Source organism: Chlorocebus sabaeus, chromosome 14 (genome assembly GCF_047675955.1).
Source record: "Chlorocebus sabaeus isolate Y175 chromosome 14, mChlSab1.0.hap1, whole genome shotgun sequence".
Classification (NCBI taxonomy): Eukaryota; Metazoa; Chordata; class Mammalia; order Primates; family Cercopithecidae; genus Chlorocebus; species Chlorocebus sabaeus.
In genome coordinates this window covers 32,421,455-32,446,026 of record NC_132917.1, presented here as the reverse complement: position 1 = coordinate 32,446,026, position 24,572 = coordinate 32,421,455, and the positions used below count along the sequence as shown (strand labels likewise).

The following is a 24,572-nucleotide window of genomic DNA, read 5'->3' as shown; positions in this document are numbered from 1 at the left end:
GTTCATCGGCTTTCTGAAGAGCCAGGTAGAAATTAGCTGATAATCTAAAAGTTGTGACTGATCATATGCCAAATCACTTTATACTGGCTTTGCTGTGCAATCTTTGTATGTGTGTGTGTATAGGAAGATGGACTTTATTATAAAAATATGTACATAATCCAACAGGTGAGCTGAACAGCTTTCTCTAACAGGAGTCTGCAGTCAATTCAGCTGTGATTTACAAATAGACTAGTCAAGCTCATTGCCATCTCAAACCTCCAAGCCCAAGAAAATCGCCAATGAGAACAGGGAGAATAACAATTAAAATTGTTAACACACCTAGTAAGTATCAACACTATCATTAAACTTACTGTGAACCCAGCCTTTCCTCATACATAGAACACTGTTGCTCTGAGAGATAAAAATGACTTGCCCGAAGTCATAAAGCCATGTAATAGGTGAGCCTGTCAGACTCCAAAGACCACAGCTGGCAACTTCATTAAAACCTTCTGTAAAACTACATAATCAATGTCAGATCTGTGAAAATTGAAAGCAGCTTCTCATTGGAAAAATACTAAAAACTCTATCTAACTATCTTATTTACACATAAATCCAAAAACATGGGAGAGAGGGTGTGGCCTGATCAAGGAGATGCTCAGTTATTGCTTCTACCCCAGGAACGACAGACTTTAGGGTGTGGGTTGGTAGGATCTGGGTCTACTAATAGGAGATGGGAGAACCTAGATCACCTTTTTGTGATTACAGGCTGAAAAGATGAACATTAAGAGGCAGTCCTCTCAGGAGGCCAAGATGGCTATCATGCAGCCATCCCCTTAATCAGTCACACCTTGGGTCAGCAGTTCAACCCTCTGTTTCCAAGACCCCTTTAAAATCATACAAATTATTGAGGGACTCGAAGCTTTTCTTTCTGTGAGTTATAATCTATCAATATTTATCATATTAGAAATAAAAACAGGAAAATTTAGATGTTCATTAATTCATTTAAAAAGAAAATAAATCTATGACATTAACAAAAATAGCATGCTTTTATGAAAAATAACTACCTTTTCCAAAACAAAACAAAACAAAAGTCTTGAAAAGAGTGGCACTGTCTTAATGATTTTGCAAATCTCTTTAATGTATGGCATAACAGATAATAGCTGGATTCTCAGATCTGCTTCTGCAGTCAATCTGTTGCAATATAATATTTTGCTTGAAGTTTATGGAGAAAATCTGTCCTCACACAGATAGGTAATTGAAAAGGGGAAGAGTATGTTAGTAGCTTTTTCAGCTAATTGTGGATATTATTATTTGATACTACACCAAAATTCAACTGATGCTGGTTTCTTAAAGGTTATTTGTAACGTGGAATTTGAAATCCTATCAATGAACTTTTCTTTGTTACACTAAATACTCTGTTACACCAAAATCCACTGGTCTGAAAACAAACAAAAAAGTACTCACTGGTCAATCCTGATGCTGAACACTAATTATGTAACATCATGCACTGGTTTTTTTGAAAATGAGCTGACCTTCCCAATGTTGACATATTTCGTAAAAATTTTTAAAACTACATGCATTAATATCACCATCAATCTCATCAGAAAAATCTTGTCTCAATATTTGAAATATTGGGAAGGTATGAAGTTCACAGTTGCAGATAGAGGTTTTCCAAAACTCTCATTTTTTTCTTGGAAGTTCAAAATTTCATCATTGGTAACCGATATGGTTTGGCTGTGTTCCCACCCAAATCTCATCTTGAATTCCCATATGTTGTAGGAGGGACCTGGTGGGAGGTCACTGAATCGTGGGGGCAAGTCTTTCCTGTGCTGTTCTCGTGACAGTGAATATATCTCATGAGATCTGATGGTTTTATAAAGTGGAGTTCCCCCACGCAAGCTCTCTTTCTTTGCCTGCTGCCATCCATGTAAGATGTGACTTGCTGCTCCTTGCCTTCCACCATGATTGTGAGGCCTCCCCAGCCATGTGAAACTGTAAGTCCATTAAACCCCGTTTTCCTATGTAAATTACCCAGTCTTGGGCATGTCTTTATCAGCAGCATGAAAACAGACTAATAGAGTAAATTGGTACCAGTAGAGTGGGGCGCTGCTGGAAAGATACCCAAAAATGTGGAAGCAACTTTGGAACTGGGCAATAGGCAGAGGTTGGAACAGTTTGGAGGACTTAGAAGAAGACAGGAAAATGTGGGAAAGTTTGGAACTCCCTACAGACTTGTTGAATGGCTTTGACCAAAATGCTGATAATGATATGGACAATGAAATCCAGGCTGAGGTGGTCTCAGATGGAGATGAGGAACTTGTTGGGAACTAGAGCAAAGGTGACTCTTGTTAGGTTTTAGCACAGAGACTGAAGACATTTTGCCCCTGCCCTAGAGATGTGTGGAACCTTGAACTTGAGAGAGATGATTTAGGGTATCTGGTGGAAGAAACTTCTAAGTAGCAAGGCATTCAAGAGGTGACTTGGATGCTGTTAAAGGCATTCAGTTTTATAAGGGAAGCAGAGCATAAAAGTTCAGAAAATTTGCAGCCTGACAATGCAATAGAAAAGAAAATCCCATTTTCTGAGGAGAAATTCAAGCCAGGTGCAGACATTGGCATAAGTAACCAGGAGCTGAATGTTAATCCCCAAGACTATGGGGAAAATGTCTCCAGGGAATCAGGGGTGTTCGCAGCAGCCACTCCCATAACAGGTCCAGAGGCCTGGGAGGAAAAAGTGGTTTGTGGGCTGGGCCCAGGGTCCCTGTTCTGTGTGCAGCCTAGGAACTTGCTGCCCTATGTCCCAGCCATTCCAGCTGTGGCTGAAAGAGGCCAATGTAGAGCCTGAGCCATGGCTTCAGAGGGTGCAAGCCTCAAGCCTTGGCAGCTTCTTTTAGTGTTGAGCCTGCCAGTGCACAGAAGTCAAGAACTTGGGTTTCAGAACCTCCACCTAGATTTCAGAAGATGCGCGGAAATGCCTGTGTCAGGGAGAAGTTTGCTGCAGGGGCAGGCTGTCATGAAGAACCTCAGCTAGGGCAGTGTGGAAGGGAAATGTAGGGTCAGAGCCACCACACAGAGTCCCTACTGAGGCACTGCCTAGTGGAGCTGTGAGAAAAGGGCCACCATCCTCCAGACCCCAGAATGGTAGATCCACTGACAACTTGCACCGTGTGCTTGGAAAAGCTGTAGACTCTCAATGCCAGCCCATGAAAGCAGCCAGGAGGGAAGCTGTACCCTACAAAGTCACAGGAGCAAAGCTGTCCAAGACCATGAGAACCCACCTCTTCCATTAGTATGAACTGGTGTGACATGAAGTCAAAGGAGATCATTTTGGAGCTTTCAGATTTGACTGCCCTGCTGGATTTCGGACTTGCATGGGGCCCACAGCCCCTTTATTTTGGCCGATTTCTCCCATTTGGAATGGCTGTATTTACCCAATGCCTGTACCCCATTGAATCTAGGACGTAACTAACTTGCTTTTGATTTTAAGGCTCATAGGCAGAAGGGCCTATGTGTTCTTAGGCCTTGTGTTGGATGAGACTTTGGAATGTGGACTTTTGAGTTAATGCTGAAATGAGTTACGACTTTGGGGGACTGCTGGGAAGGCATGATTGATTTTGAAATGTGAGGACATGAGATTTGAAGGGGCCAGAGGTGAAATAATATGATTTGTCTGTGTCCCCACTCAAATGTCATCTTGAATTCCCACAGGTTGTGGGAGGGACCCAGTGGGAGGTAACTGAATCATGGGGGCAACTCTTTCCTGTGCTGTTCTCATGATAGTGAATAAGTTTCACAAGATCTGATGGTTTTATAAAGAGTAGTTTCCCTGCATAAGCTCTCTCTTTGTCTGCTGCCATCCACGTAAGATGGGACTTGCTCCTCCTTGCCTTCCACCCAGATTGTGAGGCCTCCTTGGCCACATGGAACTCTAAGTCCATTAAACCCCTTTTCCCGTATAAATTACCCAGTCTTGGCTATGTCTTTATCAGCAGCATGAAAACAGACTAATACAGTAATAAATATTGTCAATTATTTTCCTTGAAGTGATGCACTTACTTCATTTATTTTTTGGGGAATTTCTACCAAATACCCAAGTCTGAATAACCAGTTCATCTGTCAATAGTCCTTTCAAGCAAAAATAATGTTCCATGGGAAAAAGTTTCTTCCTGAGACAACCATTGTACTTTAGCAAGTGGCACAAGTTTTTTGTAAGCACTTTCCATTTTATCACATAGAATTTTAAAAAGGCATGTTCTTAAGGGTAAAGACGACAAAATAATACTGCTTCATCAAAAACATTTGTAAACACAACCGTCTTTTAAAAAATTTAAAAAAAACTGTGGTGGTAAAGCATTCAGTGACTACTAACACAGTCTGGTGTCCCTAGTCCGGTGCCCCTACCTTGATTTTGACAAAGGGGCCAGGAGTTTGACTCCCCCGCCCTCCACTGCTTCTGGACCAATATGCAAATATCAACACAGTGAAAAAGCAAACAATATCTCAGCGCCCTTATTATGAAGATGGTTTTGACCTATGGACACTCTGAAATGGCCTAAGGACTCCCAGGGATCCACAAGCCATATTTGATAACTTCTGCCTTAGGATTAGTAAAAGTACAAGTTCTTCTGCCTTCCCTACAGCCCATCTACCTCCAATTTTCTCCCAAAACTTCTCCAAGGGACTCTGCTTGGTGTCTTAAGACATTAGTGTCTTCATGAAAGCACAAGTCGACCTGTTTACAATCTGCAAATTTTATAAGGGCAAAGAATAACAAATATTTATTTATTATTAAAACCTGAGTGAATGTTTTAAACTCTTAGTATTATCCTTTCTAAAAAAAAATAGTTTGCGTATGCCAGTTGGTGGCAATCGTAACACTTTGGGAGGCCAAGGCAGAAGGATCACTTGAGGCCAGGAGGTTGAGCCTGCAGTGAGCTATGATTATGCTACTGCACTCCAGCCTGAGTGATAGAGCAAGACAAAGAAAGAAGAAAAGAAAAGGAAAGGAAGGGAAGGGGAGGGGAGGGGAGGGGAGGGGAGGGAGAGAGGAGCTGAGTCTAATAATAATTAGCTACTACTTTCCTGAGTAAATGTCAGTCAAATGCAAGGCATCTGTTCTAAGTGAGCTCAATTTCAACTGGTCCCAGATAGTTGGCCCTCAATAACACCTTAAAGGTTCCTGCTGGCATTCATCCATTAAATTACAGCACTATACCCCAGAGCTTGGTGCATACCCATTTGGCCTCTGTTCTATGTGTACTTGGGGAGAGAGAAAAACATCTGGAGATGCTAAAGAATGACAGGCTACCTCTACTTAAAACAGCCTTTCCCAAACATGCCCATAATCATCACCAACACGCTGACCCTGAATCTCTGGGGGCTAGGCTGAAGATCTATATTTTAACCACCCCCCACCATTCAGCAAATTTGGAAAATGTTGTGTAAGGATGTTAAGATGTACGCAGAGTGTTATCACAGGGAAAACTAAAGCATGAATTCAATCATCATAATCTGACCTTGTCCAAAGAACTTAAGTCCGTTCCTCCTTGGGAATCTGACTAAAGTCATTATTTAGTGTCTTTGAAAGTGTGCTTTACGCGAGTATATTTTACTTCATCCCATTAATACATTCCTTTATTATTACCCACTTTTCACTTTTCTGTAACTTTCTAGGGCTGTTTTTTAGTATCACTAGTAAAGGTTACTTTATATTGTGTGTTACTTGTCCCACTCTTATCCCACTTACCTATAAGCTAGTCGTTGCATATTTTTTACCCCTCTATTCTCAGGAAGTTCATATCCTGGATTCAGTCCATCAGGGTCCCTCCGGGCAGCCCCCTTTCTTGGACTTATCAGAAGCCAATTTCATTCATCCATTTACATGTTCTTTTCCCACACAGGACCATATCCTGAGATTCTGTGCCCTCCATTTCTTCCCTCCCCTTCCAACTTAATTATAGGACTTAAGAGTTCTGCAACCTAAACCTTTCTCACAAAAGTCTCGATTAACTTCTTCCTGCCTGTGCTCATTCCACTCCTTTCCTCCAGATGATGCCAGTCTTCTACTGATATCACGTTTCCTTTGTAAGCCAGTTCTCATAGCTTCCTTAGAAAGTAGGGCATAGTGGATAAAAGCATGAACTTCTAAATCAGGTGGACCTGAGTTGAACTCTAGCTCAGCTATGAGACCTTGGGTAAGTAATTTAAACTTTCTGTCCCTCAGTTTCTTCATCAGTAAAAATGTAGATAATGCCTCTACCCTAGGATTAGTTACCATCTGGCATATGAGTGTTCAGTAAATGGAAGTAACAATACACAGTTAATTAAATGGTAGTAACTACACACAGCTCTGTATAAACAGTAGCAACTATAATTATTCCAACAAATAAAACCACAGCTACAATCACATGAGCAACTCCTAATATACTTTTCAATAACTTTCAAATGCACATAGTTATTAATGCAGATGAAATACAGAGCCAGAATGAAAGACACATGTTCATATCTCAGATATTTGAAAATCTTGACAGCATGACACAGCGCACTATACAAGAGGCACTGTAATTATCTCAATGTTGTTCAGGTTTCTCAGGTAGTAATGACTGCTTTTAATCAGTTATGAAGGAATGGCAGTTTTCTTACTCTTGTACCTAAACTTTCCCTCCTATAAAGTGAAGATGATAATAAGAGTCGACGATTATTGAAGATTGACTATGTACCAAGCACTATTCCATTTCACAAGTATCACCATTGGTATGAGGTTGACTTGACAGCCATGCCCACCCTAAGGAAAGTGAAGCCAGGCACGGTGACTTATACCCAGAATCCCAGTACTTTCAGAAGCTGAGGTGGGAGGATCACTGGAGGCAGGAGTTCAAGACCAACCCGGGCAATATAGCAACATCTCAACTCTACAAAAAAATTAAAAAGTTAGCCAGACATGGTTGTGTGTGCCTATAGTCCCAGTTACTTGGGAGGCAAAGACAGGAGGATGATCTGAGCCTTGGAGCTTATGGCTAGAGTGAGTTATAATCACTCCACTGTACTCCAGCCTGGGTGACACAGCAAGACCCTGAAAAAAAAAGAAAGAAAAGAAAAGAAGGAAGGAAAGAGAAAGAAAGAAAGAAAGAAAGAAAGAAAGAAAGAAAGAAAGAAAGAAAGAAAGAAAGAAAGAAGGAAGGAAGGAAGGAAGGAAGGAAGGAAGGAAGGAAGGAAGGAAGGAAGGAAGGAAGGAAGGAAGGAAGGAAGGAAGGAAAGAGGGAGGGAGGGAGGGAGGGAGGGAGGGAAGGAAGGAAGGAAGGAAGGAAGGAAGGAAGGAAGGAAGGAAGGAAGGAAGGAAGGAAAAGAATAGAGAGAAAGAAAAGTGAAGCCCACATGAAGTGAGGAAGTTTAACAATCTTGGCCATAGCAATTTGTGATTTCTCTTCCTCTTGGATTGTGAAGTCTATGGATAATGAAATCTGGTGCTATTGTGACAACAACCTTCCTGATACCGAAGAAGGTGGAGAAAAGCAAAGATATGAGAATGAGGATGGGAAAAGAGAGAAAAAGAAAGGCCTGATGATCTCTTTGAACCCCTGAATCCAGCTATCTCCGAGACTGGGATATCCCTAGAACTCTCAGTTATAATAGCCAATTTATTTCCTTTTCTATGGCCAGTTTGAATTGGGTTTCTGTCCCTTACAACTAAATGACTCCTCATTGAGACCTGTTATTAAAAATTCTTAAATATTACTGAGAGAGAAGGTCAAGAGTCATGAAAAGCTCTAAACTTCTATTTGTCCATTATAAGCACCTTACATTTAGAGGGATTTAAAATAAGCATGAAAATCAAATGTAATTTTTCAAATTTTGAAGCCATACCCACTCATTAGGCAAACCAAATACAGCCACGGTCAGCTTAAATGACTAGATCATGTGCTGCACTCCACTTCCCAGTCCTTCTTTAATGACTCCATAATGGCAGCTGGAGATTCTCTACTCAAACAAATAGTTACACATCAAGGGCAATACCAAGTCTGCCAAGTATAATGCACGTGGACGTACTTCTGTGAAGAAGATACGTGAAAACACAATAGAGCACGTGAATATTCTGAGATGCTAACACATGAGAGAGAAATCTTTAATACAGAATAAATGACTAAAGGAAAGCTTTGTCTTCTGGTATGCTAAAAAATACAGAATGAACATATTTCCCATAAATTAAGGAGTTAATTTGAACTTTAGGCTCTTATTACTTCTTAGAAGCACATGGGGTAGTGATTTATGCATTAATTCACTATTTTTTAGGAAACCCAATAAGAAAATGGCTTCATCTCTTTTCCTTTCCCTTAAAAAAACACAACCGACCAAACTGAATTACTACCCTATGTTAATCTCAGTGTAATCACAGTGACTATTCTGTTCCTGTTAGCTTTGGCACTGGGATTTGTTACTACACTAAAAATTTGTACTGGAATGATATCAGAAAGGCTGGTCTCTACAGCTCTCAGATTATTGAAGTGCCAGATGAAAACATAGTCTTTAACTCAGCTAACTCTCAATTAGTCCTGCTAATAAGTAATTCAAAATTCCATTTTTCTAATTAATCATTTAGCAAACATCCATTGAGTGTTCATTTTGTGAGTTTAAAAATAAGTAAAATATAGAAACTGACCCCTCAAGAAGCTCACATTCTAGCTGTTATGAAGGAAAGGTTTCCAAATAGAGCATAATAGAATTAATAAATGCTAAAACACAGCTGTGACAACAGAGGCCAAATATAAACCATATACATACGGTCCGTTGATTTTTCAATGAAGGTGCCAATAAGAATGGGGAGAGGCCAGTCAGCAATAAGGACAGAAAGTAAGGAGTGTTGGAGCACTCCTTACTGAGTCTACCTGAGAAGTGAAGACCCTGAAGTAACATAATTCACATATTATGTTGCTATTATTAGCTACAGGATACAACTAGACTTCTGAAAGCCCCTTCTCATAAAATTTAGAATGGAGCTAAGACAGGTCAGAAGCCTGGGCCGCTGAGGGAGACTTACCCTCATGATCAATATTTGGCTGGGGGATGGGAGGTGGCAGGTTGGCATAAACCATCCGTTCCCCCTGTGAGAATACCAAGGGGAGCTTCTGGTACTGTACATCCACAGGGAGGCATCCTCTATCCCTGGATGTCTTCATGGGAAACTCTGGGGGTACTGGGAAACCCAGATCTGCATCTGAGATCATGCTGTATTGTCTCCAGCTTAGAGTTACTAAATATTACCTCCTGCAGTTGTGTCTGTTAGCTTCTTTCTTGTAATCATAGTCTCACCCCTTTGAGAACCACACACTTACTTAATTATTCTCAAGTTGAGATGATCTTCATAAGCTAGCTCTCTGTCCCAAACTACTGTATTGCTGCCCAATGTTCTTCTTTATGAGCACATGCAGAAGGCAATTCTGAAGAGCTGCTTTGACCTGAGATCTTGCTCTGGTCTAGGGGCATAAAAGGAGGTCCTGTGTTAATATATTTGATGCAGAGCTAATATAAGTTTCCCATATAGTTAACCTCAATACCTGTCATCTGGGTTGTTGCATCTCTTTCTGACCCTGCTATTCCATCCTTTAAACATTTTGACCTTTTTTCTTGATGACTAGGTCCCTCTCCCAATCACTGCAAAGCCTTTTGTATCTTTTGTAGCCTCCCTGAGTGTATTATCTAAGAATATCTCATACATTGTTTAGTCCACTGCTCTATGCACAGTTTCATCTGTTGGATGTCACTCTGGTGAGGGTGATCCTGCATTCCATACTATGACTTCCGTAGCTCAGAACCACTGGCCAATGCTTCAGACACCATACTGAGAGGAGGTTCTCCTCACTGGGTCTCTATCCTTTTTTTGTGGCTTTTCACTTGGGATCTTGATCCTGCTACCAGCTCCTCTGGATGCCTCCTCTGCCCCCTAGGCTTGGTTAAGCACAGTGCCTTCTTGCACCACTTAGGAGATACTATCTCAGACCTCACATGTCTGTTCAGAAGGAAAGGAATGAAAGAATGAAGCAACAGGAGGTATGAGGCTTATTTAAAAAGAGAAGCATCTTTGTTATAACAGCAAGAGTGCCCAGTTGCCTCAGATTCCTGGTTCAGAGCCTTAGGGGAAGATTTAGAGGGAAGACCCATGCCAACCCTATAGAAGCCTGCTAGTTAGCCACTCTCGGGTCACGGTGCAGAGTCTGCAGTCAGCCCTGCACTCAGTGGAAAAGCCTCTAAGACAATGAGACCCACACCGCTACAGAGGGGACTTGTGCTAACTATCAACACAATCGGCTTTGGCAATCATCAGCCATTTAAGAAAAAGCAATACCCATGAAAAAGAAAGGCCAAGAGGAACATATAAGACAGGTCATACCTGAGGATAGATAATTCACAGGAATAATTTTTAAAATTCTAATTAATAATGCGCAAATAAATTTAAATGAGGTACTGTATCTGTAAAACACAAAAGACTATTATGAAAAAGGACAATCAGAAAAATGCAGATTTACTGGAAATTAAAAATAATTGTCAAAATAAAAAAATTTATGAATGGACTAAATATTATTAATTGGGCTTATGGTCAAAATTAGTAATACAGGAGAAAAGATGGGAGAAATCTCCTATAACTGCAATAAAAAAGACAAACAGCTTAGAAGAGGCACAGAAGATAGATCTGGGAGGTCTCTACATAGTTCTACTAAAATTCCAAATGCAGAACTGAATTGGATAAAGAAGTTTTTTAAAGAATGAAGAAAAAAGTATAATTAATTAAAGTATAATTAAATTGTTTCATTTATAGAGCCATAATTGCTTCTATTTAAATAACCCAATATATAATCCAGAAAGAGAAATAATAATTATATAACTAACATTTATTAAGCACTTCCAACCTGAGATGCTGATCTAAATATTAACTCATACAATGCTCATAAAAACTCCATTTATTCCATTATTTATGTGAGCCATCTGAGGCATAGAGACGTTCAGTAGCTTGTCCAAGGTATAAGCAGGTATATTATATGGTAGCGCTGGGAACAGAAACCAGGCAGTATGACTCCAGAGCCCATGGTCAAATTTAGATACATCCAGAATTCCAAAAAATAAAGAGAAAATTCTAAAAAATTTCAGAACAAGAAGAAAAGAAAGAACTTAAAACAAGACAAAAATCAGACTGCCATACTTACTAGCAAACTTGGATGACAGGAGATATTAAGGTAATGACTTCATTTAAAGTCCTAAAGAAAAATGATTTTGCAACTAGAATTCTATACACCCAAACTCCTGAATTATGATGGAAAAATACTTTTCACAAAGACGCAAATTTAACTACATTTGTTCTTCATATGAAAAAATTACGCAATGAGGCAATACAAAAAAACAAAAAAGGAAACAAGAAAGACAATAACTAACAGGAAAGCAGCAGTGGTAGCTGACCATGCAAAGAGCAAAAAAAAAATTCAGTGGAGAATCCCCTGGACCTTGATTCTTGTGACAGCTTCCTTTAAGTGGCAAACACTTAGACACAAAGCACTGCATTTCCTTCTCCATGGGTCCAATTGCACCATTTGGTGTATAATCAACAATCAGTACACTCACAGCATCATCATTACAATGCTGTAAGACTGGGTTGAAGTTTTAAAAAATTCAACATATAGGCCAGACACAGTGGCTCACGCCTGTAATCCCAGCACTTTGGGAGGCTGAGGTGGCAGTATCACTTGAGGTCAGAAGTTTGAGATCAGCCTGGGCAATGTAGTAAGACCCTGTCTCAACAAAAATACTGCAAATTAGTTTGGCGTGGGGGCCTGAAACAGGAGGATCACTTGAGCCCAAGAGTTCAAGATTGTAGCGAGCTGTGATCATGCCACTGCACTCCAGCCTGGGTGACAGAGTAAGACTGTCTCAAAAAAAAAAATCTGAGCCAGGTGTAGTGGCTCACACTTGTAATCCCAACACTTTGGGGGATTAAGGCTGGAGGATTGCTTGAGCCTAAAAGTCTGAGGCCAGCTTGGACAACATGGCAAGACCCTGCCTCTACAAAAAACTTAAAAATTAGCCTGGCATGGTGGCGGGTGTCTATGGTCCTAGCTACTGAGGAGGCTGAGGTGGAAGGATCACTTGAGTCCAAGAGGTCAAGGCTGCACAGTGACCCATGTTTGTACCACTGCACTCCAGCCTGGAAAACAGAGCGAGACCCTGTCTCTGAAAGAAAAAAAAAAAAAAATATATATATATATATATATATAGAACAAACATACGTGACAAAAATTACCCAACAGAATATAGAGTAACAACTCCAACAATTGAAAAATAACATAAAAATGGAAGAGGAGATGAGAGGTGCGCTGATTTCTTCCTTAGTTATAGTGTGGAATCAACAGATTCTATCTAAAAAGTTGACAAATCAAGAGACAGAAGTATTAAAGAAATGTAAATACTTAAAGTTATAATGGAAACCACTAGAATAACAACTAAAAAAGAAATAGCTAAAAGTGAACTCAGAATTGGGGAAGAATTTATATCTTTCATTTAAAATCCTCCTGAGTGAACTATTTTATTATATGCAGTACTAAAATTTTTAATATGCAGTTTAAAAATAAAATATTAATTAAAGGACACTTTCAAAAATAGAGGATTAGTTAAATAAGTTGTAGCACTTCTATTTAAAAGAGTAACATATGGCTGCTGGAACGAATGAGCTAGATTCACAAGTATTGGCATGCAGAGCTGATCAAGCTGTTATGTTTAGAGGGAAAAGGTATAAAGCAATGAAGACTGGATGATCCCACTTATGTCAAAGTATATTTATGTTTACGCACAGAAAGAGGTTTAGAAGGTATAAATTGTTGAGACTGGAAGGCAAGCAAGAGGAAAAGGAAGCTGTTGTTTTTTACTTTCCACTTCCATATTGCTTATATTTTTATAATGAGCAGTATCATTTATATAATTAAAACAAGAAGAGTGACATAGTTTAAAAACACAAAACACACTTCACTACTACTGACCGTGGACTTGGTCCAGGTGTTACATCTAATTCCTGCAGAGTGTGGTAATTCCATCAGTATTTAAAAAAAAAAAAAAAAAAACATAAAGGTTCTCTTTCTCAAATTACTCAAACACAAGTACAAGCCTCAGAGTAACAAATCTTGACAGTACATTACTGTGACTAATATTCCTCCAATCAAGGGTTTCATTATGACATACCCTTAATCATTACTAGAAATTAATGAGATAGGTCATGAGGGCCATATAAAGAAAGGACTACCAACTTTAAAGAGAAATGTTTCAGCCCACACAGGAGCAATAATCTCCACAATGGTAACAAACATGGTGTTTTGGGTCTTCCTCCCTCCATAATTAACCATGATAAAAATCCCCACTCCTTCAAAGCATGCATGCAACTACACAGTATCAAGAACAGATGTTCTAAAGCTGGAGGAATCACATTAGCATACTTCAAACTGTACCACAAGGCCACAGAAACCAAAACAGCATGGTACTGGTACAAAAACAGACACACAGGCCAATGAAACAGAATAGAGAGCCCAGGAACAAAGATGCACACCTACAACCATCTGATCTTGGAGAAAGTTGACAAAAACAAGCAATGGGGAAAGGACTCCTTATTAAATAAATGGTGCTGGGATAACTGGCTAACCACATGTAGAAGACTGAAACTGGACCCCTTTCTGACCCCATATACAAAAATCAACCCAAGATGGATTAAAGACTTAAATGTAAAACCAAAAACTATAAAATCCCTGGAAGATGACCTAGAAAATACTACTCTCAGTGTAGGGACTGGCAAAGACTCCATGACAAAGATGCCAAAAGCAATTTCAACAACAACAAAAATTGACAAACTGAACCAAATTAAACAAAAGAGCTTTTGCACAACAGAACAAACTATCAACAGAGTAAAGAGACAATCTACAGAATGAGAGAAAATATTTGCAAATGCACCCGACAAAGGTCTGATATCCATAATCTATAAGGAACTTAAACAAAAAACAAAAAACAATCCCATTAAAAAGTGGGCAAAGGACATGAACAGTCACTTTTCAAAAGAAGACATATGCACAGCCAACAAGCATATGAAAAAAACACTTAACATCACTAATCATTAGAGAAATACAAATCAAAACTACAATGAGATACCATCTCACAACAGTCAGAATGGATATTAAAAAGTCACAAAACAACATGCTAAAGAGGTTGTGGAAAAAAGGGAACGCTTATATACTGTTGGTGAGAATGTAAATTAGTTCAGCCATTGTGGAAAGCAGTTTGGCAATTTCTCAAAGAACTTAAAACAGAACTACCATCAGACTCGGCAATCTCATTACTGTGTATATACCCAAAAGATTATCAATCGGTCTACCATAAAGACACATGTGTGTGTATGTTCATTGCAGCACTATTCACAATAGCAAAGGCATGTACTCAACCTAAATTCCCATCAACAGTAGACTAAATAAAGAAAATGGGGTAGGCATGGCCAGGTACAGTGGCTCACGCCTGTAATTCCAGCACTTTGGGAGGCTGAGACAGGCGGATCACGAGGTCAGGAGATCGAGACCATCCTGGCTAACACAGTGAAACCCTGTCTCTACTAAAAATACAAAAAATTAGCTGGGCATGGTGGCAGGCGCCTGTAGTGCCAGCTACTTGGGAGGCTGAGGCAGGAGAATGGTGTGAACCTGGGAGGTGGAGCTTGCAGTGAGCTGAGATTGCGCCACTGCACTCCAGTCCGGGCGACTGAGCGAGATTCCGTCTCAAAAAAACGGGGTACATATACACCATGGAATACTACAGAACCATAAAAAAGAACAAGTTTATGTTCTTTGCTGCAACAAAGATGGAGCCAGAGGCCATTAACTTAAGCAAACTAATGCAGGGACAGAAAACCAAATAGTGCATACTCTCACTTGTAATTGGGAGCTAAACGTTGGGTACACATGGACACAAAGAAGGGAACAACAGACATTGGGGCCTACTTGAGGGTGGAGGGTGGAAGGAGCATAAGAATTGAAAAATTACTTAATGAGTACTATGCTTATTACCTGAGTTTCAAAATAATCTGTACACCAAAACCTGAGACACACAATTTATCTATCTAACAAACTTGCGCATGTACCCCTGAGGCTAAGTTAAAAGACAAAAAAAAAAAAAAAGAACAAATATTCTAAGAAGAAAAAAGTCATTTAAAAATTGTGAAATCTGACTTCATTACCACAGTTAAGAAAGTCAAATTGCAGTATAAACAGACTCCAGGGACAGAAAACTGCAATAATCTCAAATTTCCAATTCAATGCAATGTCCTCCCAGAAATCCAAGGAGGAAGAAAAATTTCCTTGTTGGGCAAACATCTTCAGAGGCACAACTGCTTGGACAGGGATAGACTTTCATGACTTAAATTAACAGGTGTAAGAGATAACCAAGTAATTAAATTCATTATCAAGATTATTTCAGTAATAAACATAAAACAATCTAACATTGATCTCCAAAGACTGAACTGAGTTTATCTAACACCAAGTAAAAGGAGTTTGATATGAAAGAAGACAATGACAAATTTGGTTTGCACAATTTTTTTTTCAAAAATGTTTTGGTTTGGACATAAATAAGATGGTCCCTTTGAATGTATGTAGTTTCCATTAATTTGCTTCACATTTGGATTACAAAATGTTTTAGCCCCTTTGTGTTGCTGTAACAGAATATTAGGATTGGGTCACCTACAATGAGCAGAGATTTTACTTCTTATAGTTCTGGAGACGGGGAAGTCTAAGATGGAAGGGCCTGTATCTGGAAAAGACCTCTTGCTACATGATCCCATGGCAGAGGCACAAGAGGGAGAGTGAGAGCAAGAGAGATAGAGGGAAGGAAGCCAAACTCATTCTTTTATCAGGAACCTAACCCCTGAAATACTGGCATTAATCCATGAATGACTTAATCACCTCTTAAAGGTGCCATTTCTCAATACTTTTGCATTGAGGATTAAGATTCCAGCACATCAACTTTGGGAGATGCACACGAACCACAGCATATAAAAGGATGTGATCTTATGATAAAATGTTGAATATAAGAATTTAAGGGTGGGTGCAGTGTTTCACGCCTGTAATCCCAACACTATGGGAGGCGAAGGAAGGTGAATAGCTTAAGCCCAGGAGTTCAAGACCAGCCTGGGTAATGTGGTGAAACCTTGTCTCTAAAAAAAATACAAAAATTGACAGACATGATGGCGCACACCTGTAGTTGGGAGGCTAAGGCAGGAGAATCAGGTGAGCCCAGGAGGTAGAGGTCGCAGTCCCGAGATCATGCCATTGCACTCCAGCCTGGGTGACAAAGTGAGACTCTCTCTCATTAAAAAAAAAAAAAAAAAAGAATTTAGATCAGATTGGGACGGAAAGGCTGAATGACGATAGAGAACACTATTTTATACTCCACTGGTAGAAAAGTAGGGTATAAATGATTACTGAAGAATATAATCTTATTTTATTTCAAGCAGCTTCTGAATCATAGCCATTAAAATAGTTTCCATAAACATGATTTTCTTCATTGTCACTAACATCACCACTGCCTTGAACATGCAATACAAAATTGCAGCCTAAAATAATTTCAGAAGACAAGATGTTTTTAATAGATTGTCCTCAATTTGGAGTTCCTTCTTCTTCTGCGGATCTTATAATCGTGATTTATTTACCTTTAGGTATGGTGAAACATTTTCTTTTCAAGTTTGGCATGTCTCACTTAGAGATCTCTTCCAAATCTGCCATTCCTTAGGACTTGCCGTTGAAGCCTTCAGTGTAACTGCCTGCAACCGTGTAAGTCTGTGTAGTCCAGACTGTCACTAACTAGCCAGACAAACTGGGGCAAGGTTACCTGACTTCATCACACCTGCATCTCCTCAATACATAATAGAACAAGATCAAACTTTTCCTTAGGGGGGTCCTTTCTAGCTTATTTTTCCTCAAGTCTTTTTTTTTTTCTTTTTCAGACAGAGTCTTATTCTGTCACCAGGCTGGAGTGCAGTGGCGCGATCTCGGCTCACCACAACCTCCGCATCCTGGGTTCAAGCAATTCTCCTGCCTCAGCCTCCTGAGTAGCTGGGATTACAGGCGCCCGCCACCATGCCCAGCTAATTTTTGTATTTTTAGTAGAGACAAAGTTTCACCATCTTGGCCAGGCTGGTCTTGAACTCCTGACCTCAGGTGATACACCCGCCTCGGCCTCCCAAAGTGCTAGGTGTGATTACAGGCGTGAGCCACCACACCCAGCCTTTTCCTCAACTTTTAACAGTTTATCATTTTATCACTTTACACTGCTGTGGAAGGGAACAGATTTTCAAAGAAACTAAAACAGAATTAAAAAAACACAACACTGTCTTAATATATACATGTAATTTTAAAATCATTTTCCTCTTTTTCCTCAGGGATGCAGTAACTTCAACAAACAAAGTAATATCAAGTTCTGAATCAGGGGAATTGGCAGAAGTTCAGATGATGAGCTAAATGCCTCAACACTGACAGAAACAGACAAATTGTACATTCATCCTGTCACATGATCTGACTAATTTCCAAGATTTCTGGGTTGGGGAAGTAAAGAGCATTTTCTACAGTACTACCCTGCGGGGGCAGAAGTAACAACTCTCTAATTCTGTTCTACAGTTAGTGGGCTACGCAACTCTCTTGATAATGCAGCATTTGAATGGCAAAATGAACAGACCCCAAATATAGTAAGGCCAATGCAAAGGAAAAATGCCAGAGCACAGTGATTTGACTCTTCTTCGTCTTATTTTTTTTTTTTTTTTTTTTTTTTTTTTTTTTTTGAGACAGAGTCTTGGTCTGTCGCCCAGGCTGGAGTGCAGTGGCGCAGTCTCGACTCACTGCAACCTCTACCTCCTGGGTTCAAGCAATTCTCTGCCTCAGCCTCTCGAGTAGCAGGGATTACAGGCGCCCACCACCATGCCTAGCTAATTGTTTTGTATTTTTACTAGAGATGGGGTTTCACCATGTTGGCCAGGTTGGTTTCGAACTCCTGACCTCAAGTGATCCACCTGCCTTGGCCTCCCAAAGTGCTAGGATTACAGGTGTGAGCCTCTGCTCCCAGCCTTCTTTTAAATCCATGTTTCCCACCCAAACACATTCTTGTTATTTGATATCTAAAAACATAATCTTCACAAATGCAGGTTTAGAATTGAATAGATATATACAGGCTGGGCGTGGTGGCTCACACCTGTAACCCCAGCACTTTGGGAGGCTGAGGCGGGTGGATCACTTGAGGTCAGGAGTTCAAGACCAGCCTGGCCAACATGGTGAAACCCGTCTCTACTAAAAATACCAAAATTAGCCAGGCGTGGTGGCATGTGCCTGTAATCCCAGCTACTTGGGAGGCTGAGGTAGGAGAATCGCTTGAACCCGGGAGGGCAGAGGTTGCAGTGAGCTGAGATCACGCCACTGCACTCTAGCCTGGGTGACAGAGCGAGACTCTGTCTCAAAAGAAAAGGAAAGGAAGGAAGGAAGGAACGAAGGAAGGAAGGAAGGAAGGAAGGAAGGAAGGAAGGAAGGAAGGAAGGAAGGAAGGAAGGAAGGAAGGAAGGAAGGAAGGAAGGAGAAAGAAAGAAAGAAAAGCTATATACTTATAAACACATAAAAGATTCACTTTTTTAGTTTAATTAGATGCTATAAAAGAAAAATGAATGCTGACCTACTTATTTTATGTGCCAAAGTTATTGAAAGAGATGGCTAAAGGGTAAATTATTTCTAGGTCAATATGTCCTTCACCAATAAGTGAATGTAGTCTAGCACTATTTCTATTAAGAAGGCCAAAACTAGCCTGACCAACATGGCAAAACCCGAACCCTACTACAAATACAAAAAATTAAGCAGGCGGTGCATGCCTGTAGTCCCAGCTACTCGGGAGGCTGAGACAGGAAAATCACTTGAACTCAAGAGGCAGAGGTTTCAGTGAGTCGAGATCACGCCACTGCACTCCAGTGTGGGTGGGAGAGTGAGACCTCCCATCTCAAATACAAACAAACAAAAAAAGAAGGCTGAAGCCTTAACAACAACAGACACTTAAACTTTTTCCATAATGTAAAAAAAGTATTATGTGTATTTCCTTAAATAACTATGTTTTAGTCATTTCAACATTTTACAATTTTAGTGTAAACTGAATTTTTAATAAACTTTAAAACAATGGTGTAATCCACCATAATTGAAGATGCTAATCAACTACATCTTCACCTTCCCTCTTTGCTCTACATGGTGAGGTCTAGCTGCGGGAGTGGGGACAACAGATTGCCTTGAACTATCAGCTTTTTCAGCATCACCTCAGCTAGAGAGCACCTAGCCTGAGGTCATGCCCGTTCCTGAGGCTGCCCATATCCAGTGATAGGGAAGAGAAGGCAGAGGACAGGTCCAGCCATTTCAGCCCAAGGAGACAGCAAAGTGGGAAATACTGTAGGTTCCTCTGAGCCAACACCTTGGATTGACATTTTCTTCTGCTTCTTTCTATTTCTTTTCAACAGGTGTTGCACCCTAGTGACATGAATTTTGTGTTTAGATTTGGGTCCCATCCCCAAAATATCTCATTATGTATATGCAAATATTTCAGAGTCTGAAAACAATCCAAAATCCAAAACATTTCTGGTCCCAAGTATTTCAGATAAGGGATACTGAACCTGTATCAACGGTTTTATCACCAATGATATTAATCATAATCACGAGGTTACGGTAGTGTTTGCCAGTTTTTTCCACTATAAAACAATACTGCTTTGAACTGTATAGGTTCGCTTATATATGGGTTTTCATCCGCCTCTGCCGTCCATGAGACAGCAAGACCAATTCCTCCTTTTGCTCCTCCTCCTCAGCCTACTCGATGTTAAGACAATAAGGAGGAAGACCTTTATGGTAATCTACTTCCAGTTAATGAATAGTAAATATATTTTCTCATTTTTTTTCTTAATAGCGTTTTTTTCTCTCTGCCTTACTTTTTTTTTTTTTTTTTTAATGAGATGGAGTCTCATTCTGTCACCCAGACTGGAGTACAGTGGCACAATCTTGGCTCACTACAACCTCCGCCTCCTGGGTTCAGATGATTCTCCTGCCTCAGCCTGCTTACTTAGGATATAGGCTAAACTGCTATAACAAAAAGATCAAAAAGTAGACTTAAGCAAGACAGAATTCTGTTTCTCTTTCATTTCTAAATTCAACAGTGCTATAGTTTGAATGTGTCCTTTAAAAGTTCATGTGTTGGCAACTTGGTGACCAATGCAACAGTGGTGGGAGGTAGAAGCTCTACCCTCATGAATGGATTAATGCTGTTACCATGGGAGTGGGTTAATTACCATGGAAGTGGCTTTGTTATAAAAGGGAGCTCTCTCTTGCATATACTTCCTTTTGCCTTCTACCCTTCTGCCAGGGGATGACCCTCACCACCTCCTGGCACCATGGTCTTGGGCTTCCCAATCTCCAGAACTATAAGAAATAAATTTCTTTTCTTCATAAATTACCCAGTGTGTGGTATCCTGTTATCACAGCAGAAAATAGACTAAAACAATGAATGGCTCAGAACTGCTAAAAGGGCTCAGCCACTTCAAAACATCTGTGGTCTAAGTTGGCGGCCCAGTTCTCCTGATTTCCCAGCCAACGGGAAGGGACAAAGTACCAGGAGAGCACACATTCCCTTTTAAGGGTATGACCCAGAAGTGGTACATATTATTTCATCCACATCCTAGTGTTCACAACTTAGTTACCTGGCCTCTCCAACATGCAAAAGAGGACCAGAAGTCATATGCCTGGATAAAATTCAGGAGGTTCTATCGCTAAAATAAAGAAGGGGGCCAGGCACGGTGGCTCACGCCTGTAATCCAGCACTTTGAGAGGCAGGTGGATCACCTGAGGTCAGGAGTTCAAGACCAGCCTGGCCAACATGGTGAAACCCCGTCTCTACTAAAAATTCAAAATTAGCTGGGCACAGTGGCACGTGCTTGTAATCCCAGCTACTCAGGAGGCTGAAGCATGAGAATCGCTTGAACCTGGGAGGCAGAAGTTGCAGTGAGCCAAGACTGCACCACTGCACTCCAGCCTGGGCGACAAGAGTGAAACTCCATCTCAAAAACAAAAAGACCGGGGAGCAGGGAGAATGGATATTGTGGTTCTAAAATTAGCATTCTCTGACAGAGAAACCCCACTTCTGTTTTTATCACAGCATTCTGTCTGTGGATTTATTTTTAATACAGCAACAAATAATACGCTTAATACTTATTCAAATGAGCTAAAATTTTGTCACAATAAGAAATTTAGAATAAGATAGGCCAGGCATGGTGGCTCATGCCTGTAATCCCAACATTTTGGGAGGCTGAGGTGGGCAGATAACTTGAGATCAGGAGTTCAAGACCAGCCTGGCCAACATGGTGAAACCCCATCTCTACTAAAAATACAAAAATTAGCTGGGTGTGGTGATGGGCGCCTGTAATCCCAGCTATTCAGGAGGCTGAGGCAGGAGAATTGCTTGAACCCAGGAAGCAGAGGTTGCAGTGAGCCGAGATCATGTCACAGCACTCCAGTCTGGGTGACAAAGCAAGACTCTGTCTCCAAAAAAAAAAAAAAAGTAAATAAGTAACGAAAATGTAAGATTACACCCCATAAAATAAAACAGGAATCCATGAGTTCACAATCAAGTAAATAAATACATAGAAAAACAAATGAGAAGAGAAAGCTCTTCCTTACAGTAGAATACCAATTTAAAAAATTATTAAAGAATCATGGAATTAGAAAATTACCAGTTGGCAATACATAATGCTAACTTATGCAGAGAAGATACATCAAAAAATAATAAAACCAGGCCAGGCACAGTGGTTCCCACCTATAATGCCAGCACTTTGGGAGGCCAAGGCAGGAGGATTGCTGGAGGTCAGGAGTTTGAGACCAGCCTGGACAACATAGTGAGATCCCATATGACAAATTAAAAAACTGTCCAGGCACAGTTGCATGCACCTGTAGCCCTAACTAGTGGTAAGGCTGAGGGATGAGACAGGAAGAATATTTGAGCACAGAAGGTGAAGGCTGCAGAGAGCAATGATCGCACCACTGTACTCCAACCTGGGCAACAGAGCAAGACCCTGTCTCTAAGAAGAAATAAATGAATAAATACACACATTTTTTAAAAATGCTAAAACCTCCTCATTAGTATAGTGGCAAGTAAAAATAAATAAATAAAAATATAAAAACAAAAGAATAAATGCTAAAACCAATGGGTGAAAGTCAGATGACAAATCAGATGGTCTCATAGTAACTCCCTGTGTTAATCTGTTTTGTGTTGCTGTAAAGGAATACCGGAGGCTTGGTAATTTATAAAGAAAAGATGTTTATTTGGCTCATGGTTCTACAGGCTATACGAGCATGGTACCTCGGCTTCTGATGAAGCCTCAGGAAGCTTTTAGTCACGACAGAAGGGGAGGGAAGCAAGTGAATCACATGGCGAGAAAGGAAACAAAAGAGAGGCCAGGCTCTCTCAAACAAGCTCTCACATGAACTAACAGAGGGAGAAGTCACTTACTACTGTGGAGAAGGCATTAGGACATTCATGAGGGGTCTGTTCCCATGATCCCAACACCTCCCACCAGGCCCCATCTCCAACAATGGGAATCACATTTCAACAAGAGATATGGAGGGGACAAATACCCAAACGATACCACTCCCTGAAAATGTTTATTAATTACAATAGGAAAAGAGTAACTTTACTTGGGGAGAAATCTCACAAACACAAGCTTACTGAATGATCAAATAACATCCCCAGTGACAGCATAAGTGAACATCATGTGCCACCTGAGGGGAGAAGAGTACTACATTATTTCTATAATATGACAGCCAAAATTCTATGACCTGAATCAAATAATGAAACATCAGACAAACTCAAACTGAAGGGCAGTCTCCAAAATAACCCATAATCTTCAAAAGCATCAAAGCCATCAAGGTCAAAAAAGGACTAGGAATTGTTCTGGAATAAAGGAGCCTGAAAGGATATGACAGTGAAATGCCAGGCTTGGATCCCTGTGCTACAAAGGACGTTATGAGGACAAATTGATAAAGCCTAAACAGGATCTCATGGTGAAGGGTATATGGGAATTCTTCATACTGTTCTCATGACTTTTATGTAGGTTTGAAATTTTTATAAAATAAAAATAAATTTTTGGCTGGGCACAGTGGCTCACGCCAGTAATCCTAGCACTTTGGGAGGCAGAGGTGGGCAGAGCACTGGAGGCCAGGAGTTCGAGACCAGCCTGAGCAACAAGGTGAAACCTCCATCTTTACTAAAAATACAAAAATTAGACGGGCATGGTGGTGCACGCCTGTAATCCCAGCTACTCAGAAGGCTGAGGCATAAGAATTGCTTGAACCCCAGAGGCAGAGGTTGCAGTGAACCGAGACTGTGCCACTGCACTCCAGCCTGGGCAACAGAGCAAGACCCTGTGCCAAAAACAAGTAAAAAAAAAAAAAATCACTTTCATTAATTACTGTAGTCTGAATGTGTCCTCCAAAATATATATGTTGAAACTTAATGGCCAATGTGAAAGTATTAGGAGGTAGGATGTTTAGGAAATTATTAAATCTTGAGGGCAGAGCCCTCATAAGCCAGACTAGAGCCCTTATAAAATGGTGTCAAAGGATGGGTTCATTCTCTTCCACTCTTCTGTCATATGAGAACACTCAGACAGTGCCATCCATGAGCAACGAGGCTTTATCAGACACCAAATACGCCAGCACCTTGATCTTAGACTTTCTAGCCTTTAGAACTGTGAGAACATGAATTTCAATTCTTTATAAATTAAATTACCTAGTCTCAGGTATATTGTTGTAGCAGCACAAACAGACTAAGACACTGACGTTATGAAATCCTGTATCTATTGCAAGATTTTCCATTTTTCTTGGTAATAAATTTGCATCATGGATGGTTTATGAGAAAATGTGTGAAAGACTAAATGCTATTGACTCATTGGATAGGAATAAACATTAGCATTAAATGAAGAACGTTACTTGAATATGGATTAATCTTACATGTGGTTAGTTCATTAATGAATATTTTTTGCATCAGGATGAATTTTATTTCTTTATACAACCCATACCTATGGGGCTGCATATCTTTATTTATTTATTCTTATATTGTCTCTTTTAATGCTTACCATAAACCTGTAAGTGCTATTATTATTATTATTATTTTTTTTTTTTTTAATTTTTTGAGACAGTCTTGCTCTTGTTGGCCAGGCTGGAGTACAATGGCACGAATTTGGCTCACTGCAACCTCTGCCTACTGGGTTCAAGCGATTCTCCTGCCTCAGCCTCCCAAGTGGCTGGGATTACAGGCACCTGCCACCATGCCTGGCTAATTTTTGTATTTTTAGTAGAGACAAAGTTTTGCCATGTTGGCCACGCTGGTCTCGAACTCCTGACCTCATGACCCACCTGCCTCAGCCTCCCAAAGTGCTGGGATTACAGGCGTGAGCCACCATGCCCAGCCTAAGTGCGGTTATTATTATTATTAACCTCTTTACAGATGATGAAAATGAGGTTTGGAGAGGTTAAG

General features: G+C 40.2%; 1 protein-coding gene across 1 annotated transcript in view; it reads right to left on the bottom strand.

Annotated features, from left to right (window-relative positions):
- TTC27 (tetratricopeptide repeat domain 27) overlaps nucleotides 1-24,572 on the bottom strand; it is a 187,607-nt gene that overhangs the window by 89,227 nt on the left and 73,808 nt on the right. The gene's annotated exons all lie outside the window — the stretch shown is intronic.